The following is a 6,000-nucleotide window of genomic DNA, read 5'->3' as shown; positions in this document are numbered from 1 at the left end:
GTAACTAGCTTTCCACCCGCGGCATCGCCCGCGCAGTCAATTAAAAACCGGTATAGTTCCCGTTCCCGTGGGATTTCCGGGATAAAACCTATCCTATGTCCTTTCTCGGGTATCAAAATATCTCTATACCAAATTTCATGCAAATTGGTTCAGTAGTTAAGGCGTGATTGAGTAACAGACAGACAGACAGAGTTACTTTCGCATTTATAATATTAGTATGGATTTTTAAGTAGATCTCATAATGGATAATGACAAAATATAACTTCCAAGTTAATATTATATATTTTTTGCAGTTAAGTAGGTACACTATTATTTTAATAACATACAAAAATAAATAAATCAAATAAATAGAAAGGAATGAGTGAAAGAATAGATGGTCATAATATTTACTATTACTTATTCCCTTTTTATAAAAACAATACTTTTACAAATACATACTTACATTTTCACTTCCTACGTCGAGTCAAAAATTCTCATCTCAATGAAAGTGATTAAAATTTTTTTTTAATAAAACAAAACAAATTATCCACTTATAAGTATTATTAGATAAACAATATTCATTAACTTAAGCTTATATTTGCACATAATACATAATTCGAAATGGTTAGTCCGCGGCTCGGGGTCACTCGAGGTCAACCAACTCTGACCGCGCTGACAATGCCAAAATGTCTCACCTCTTGAGGTCAGGCGCATGTACCATTACACTGGAATTTATAATATAATGGAATAATATCATGTCATTTGACAAAAGCCTAGTGTATTAAAATTAAAAGGAAGTGAGAAGATGATAAAATTTTGTTAGTAGATAATATTATTGTAGCTTGTAATAGGCTATGGAAATGAGATATTCCTTATTTAGATTTAGAATATTGTTCTTTTTATTGCAATAGAGCATTATTGCAATAGGCCTAGAGGTTTTCTTACACATTTGAAGAGCACAAGCAAAAAACAACAAGGAAGCTTAAAAATATCAAACTTATACATATGTAAATCTATTGTGGCAGAAATCAAACAATCTTTACATTAGTAAATTAATGGACTTCTATATGGTATAAAAATCAAATAATCGTTTATGGTTTCAACAGACCAATCGATTAACAAAAAACGTTATTATGTTGGTATTAGACTAATAAATTTCCGCACACAAACGATACCAAATAAAATTTTATGATGGCCAAATAATAGAAAATTTGCACATAAATAAGCGTAATTTGCTTTATCCTGTCTATTTAGATGTTTTTATAAAACGTATCAGTTGAATTGTCAATTAATAGATTAACAGGTTTTAGACCTATGAATATATTGTGGCGTTGCCACTTTTATTATCTATATTTTGTTATCTGTGGCGTTCCGAAACGGAACGCTCTTGACCGGATTTCAAACAGATTCGACCGTTAATTTTCTCAGACATTACGCAGATAATACGCAGTTAATACGTACTTAATACCAACACACAATTATTCATAAGTCTCCTGTTAAGTTGTATAGACTGAAGTACTGAACTCATTGTGGTGAAACATTGTATAGTAGGTAATAACAGATTGTAATAGTGAAAGACTAAAAGTTTAATCTACAAAAAGCTTTCATTTTACATGGGTAACAAAACCCCATAATATCATTATGTTATGTTCATTCAAATTGACGTCGCGTATAAAAATACTGGGAAACATAAATCAATCAATTAAAATACTTCATAATCTCATAATTGCAAAATATTCTTCCTCATCACGAGAAATTTTTGACATAAAACAACAAAACAACAAGAAAACTTTTTACGAACTTTCGTTTATTAACAGTGCATCGATATTACAAGATGATTTAACAGCAGCCTCTATATTCATAAAGCGAAAAGATTTAGTACCATACAGTAATTCGTACGAAACAATACAATTATACGACTACTTACAATAAACTCATAAATAAAAACCATAATCAGGGTTTAAATCACTCATTTGCGAAGCAAACACGACTTAACAAGGCCTAAATAAACATTTTCAACGACTGTATTCACAAACATATTAAAATTCAGAATCCTTTGTCAGGTAAATAAGAAAAATGTCGCCGGTAAAACTCGACCTTCCATTTCGCAATGGCTCATCAGAATTTTTCATATATTTATCACCACCCTTTTAAGTTGAAATCGCGCCAATACATTTGGTGTCTCTACCTAAAACAAACAATTTGTAATCCTGAATTATGTGCTGCTGAATGCATACATTTAAAAGATATGAATCTATAAACTAGGGTTGTGCGACGATGTGATCGGGTGTATCGATAGTTTTATTTCTGTTAGTAGTGACTAAATCAACTAAGTTAAATTGTTGATAGAGATGTATCTTCGGAATTAATTTGGGATATTTGACCTATTTTGTTTATCATAATAGGTGACTATGTAGATAGTTTATAGATTCGTAAATTAGGTTTTGGAAATTGATGAAAAAAACGGTTGCCTGTGTCCCTTTAGCGGGAATAAAATATAGTGGTAATGGTATTGTAGTTAATAATATGACAAGTAAAATGTAGAGATCAATTTGGTGTTGCCTTCCCCTTTTCCTAAAATCTACGATATAGGTACATAATAGGTAGTTTAAATTTATGAATAAATTATAGATACATATGTTGAAGAAATTAATTTACTTAAAATTATACTAAAACGCTCACATTCTCCATAGGAAAACTATCGACATTCCCCTCACTACTATTAAGTCATCGACTTAAACAAATAAAAATATCGATGTATCGCCACAGTCGACCTTTCCAGAATACCGTGACTATTTGTCACCTGTACTCGACTCCTGTACGGGTACGTTGCAACACGCTGATTCCCATCACTAGTGCTAACAACAACAGCTTAAAACATAACAATTCTTTTACAAAACAATACTTTATTATTATTACAATACGGTTGTCAATTGATTATTAACTATTAATAACTTGAGACCAAATAAATGTGCCAGCAAATTTATTCTTTCACAATGTTCCATGTTGTTCTAACCGCTTTGCAATCAATTTGACAGACATTGCTTGAATTCTTAAGATCCATGAAATATTAATCTAAAAACTTATTTTTTATTTATTGAGCTTTTGTTTTAATAAATATGTAATACATTAATATGATTCCAATAAATAACCACTGTCTTTTTAAATTTGGCAAAAATTCGTTTAGGATTTTTTGCATAAAGACAATGAAGGATTTTAGAATAAAAAATATATCATAAAAAAGTAACAACTATTCTTACCTATTAATTATAATTATTGGTGCAAACATGTTACAAACACAACCTAATATGTCACTTAGGAATAATGCAACGTACTACCGTAAAATATTGAATTTGACCGCCTCCTTGGTACAGTGGTTGAGCGTAGAATCGAGGGGTCCTGGGTTCGATTCCCGGTGGGGACGAAGAAAAAAAAATGTCTCGGTCTGGTAGGACACAGAAGTCTGATCACCTACTTGTCCGTAAATAAAATCGATCAGTGAAACAGATGTAACATCTGCCCCTTACCCCACTCGGGGACATGGGACTTCACTTTACACTACCGTGAAATAATTTCCAAAGCCTGTTCAATAGTTTTCAATTTTTCTGTTGCAAATATGCAAAATCGAACCTTAGTGTTTTCTGAGATGTAAAAAATCAACAAAAACTTTCTAGCTTAAACTAAATAAACCATCAAATTCATCCCAGAATTTGAAATTAGATATAATCAAAGATATAATGGCCAGTCAACACATCTTAACCTTACATTAACCAGTAACCATTAAAGTATTCTAAAGTTATAGACAAGTTCGATATAAAATATTTGTTTCCATTTTATTCATCAGTATCAGAAATCGTTAAGCAATTTAAAATGTAAATATTCTAATGACATAAACAGTCGTTTAGAATAGGAAATAAAGCCATGATGGAGATAATATTGTTTGATTGGACGTTTTTTTATTTTATTGGTAGAATTTCTAGTTACGTATTTAAGAACTTCATTTTTGTGGTGTTAATCAATGTTAATTTTCACATCAATATGAAATTTATATGCGAGTAATAATTATCAGTGATTGTATTTAAAATTATTGACATTGGATGTTGTTTAATTGGAACTCTTAACCTAGGTACAAATAAATGTTTGTTCATTAGCTGCAGATTGTGTATTCTTAAATTGCTTTATTTAATTTTTAATTTTTGTTGACATTCATTAAATAACATGTTTTAGGTTCTATGTTAAGCTCCAAGCTAAACTCTACATTTAAAAAAATGGTTCAATTCGAATACAAAATACTATTACATCAAAATAACGTCATTCGAGCAACATAATATAAACAGTCTACATTAATATTTTTAAACAAGTACCTTCTATACTTGTTCCATCACAAGCGTAGGCGGAACAGACATCAAATAAAGTAGACTACGATCAAATAGCCAACGAAATAATTGTTCAATATATCTCCTTGTACTTTATAGCAGTTAGGAATCTCTTAATCATCCGATACGAAACTAAAAACATAAATAAGATGCCACGCATAACAACGGAGTTCCGGAACCAAAATTGATCGAATCAACTTTAATTATAGACGGTTTTGAATAATATGAACGGAGTGTTGGTGCCAATACCGAATCATAAATAACACCGTCAAATGAATTAAGTACCACGAGCGTCATCATTATTCTTCATAAGGCACTCACTCGTCTAATGATTTCCAAAACTCGGACTACCGAACTAATAAACATCAATCAAACGTTAGAGCTTTAATAAAAATTATCAATCATATTACTGTCTATAACGAATTCGATTTTATGCAAACAGAAGAAACAAAAGCATTAGATGTTAAAGGAACAACGTTTGATGTTAACCTACTGTGCAATGTAAGGGGGAATCGATTAGTCATTATTTGATTTAGTTTGGCTAGTAAGCCCCTGGAGAGAGGCGGCGGGGGGGCACTAGCTTTGCTTTTCGGTCATCATGAACCTATCCTTCGACTATGCGCACGTGGAATAATTTGGCTCACATACCTATGGATATAATTAAAAAGAATAAAATAGATATAAGATGTAAACACAAGATAAAGGAGTATAATTAATGCAAGTTTAAGACTGAACAAAACGCGCGTGAATCGAAATAAAATGGCGAGTTATTAATATTGTCTACGGATTACAGTTGATTAATTATTGTTTACGTTTATTTTAATATTGTGCAGTAGGTACATCTGCAATATATTAAACAGAATATAAAACCCAAAATGATAACAATTCATCTTATTGAGTCTTTGTTCGCATTAGTGTAACAAAAAATTGAATACAAGATATATTGATTTGTTCACCTTCATGTTACATTGAATAATTTTAAAAGCTTAGAAGTAATGATTTTGATAGACGTTTCTGCTCAGAGGGAAGCAGCCGATTCGAATCAAAGAAATACAAGCATTCATTAACTCATACAGAAGTAATAAACTTCGAGGGGGGCTAATTATGAATAAGTAACCTTCACGTAATACGATTAAAAACACAAGTAATACGAACTCAATGCAACATAATTTACTGACTTTACATGCTCATTTGTGATTAGCCGGCGCGAAAGGGCAAATCCTGTATTAAGATAGGTAATGAGGTTAAATTCCATGTCTATTTTGAAAAGGTTACAAGTCAATACCGAACCCAACGTAACTTAGATTCTAGCAAACAGATATATGGCTCATATTTATTGTAACACATTCAAAGTTGCTGACGAAAGTGCGGTAGAAAATTAAATACAAAAAGTTACGATATTTAATGAAGAATTACGTAATGTGGACTCTATATAATGTGTGAATAGGGTTTATATTAAAAACGGTGATGTTAATGAAACGAAGAAAGAAGTTAACGATGGATTGTGTGGTAAGTCGGCACCCTGCTGCCGTGGACCCCGACCGCGCCTATCACGGACAAGACATCGATTAGTGATCGACTGAATTCAATTGCTTGGCGAGACATGAGTCGATACGGTCGAATCGAGACGGACCGATCGATATGT

This window comes from Colias eurytheme, chromosome 17, assembly GCF_061535395.1.
Source record: "Colias eurytheme isolate Ceu_HAF_F1 chromosome 17, ilColEury1 Martin Lab GWU primary, whole genome shotgun sequence".
Lineage (NCBI taxonomy): Eukaryota > Metazoa > Arthropoda > Insecta > Lepidoptera > Pieridae > Colias > Colias eurytheme.
This window is presented reverse-complemented; position numbering follows the sequence as displayed.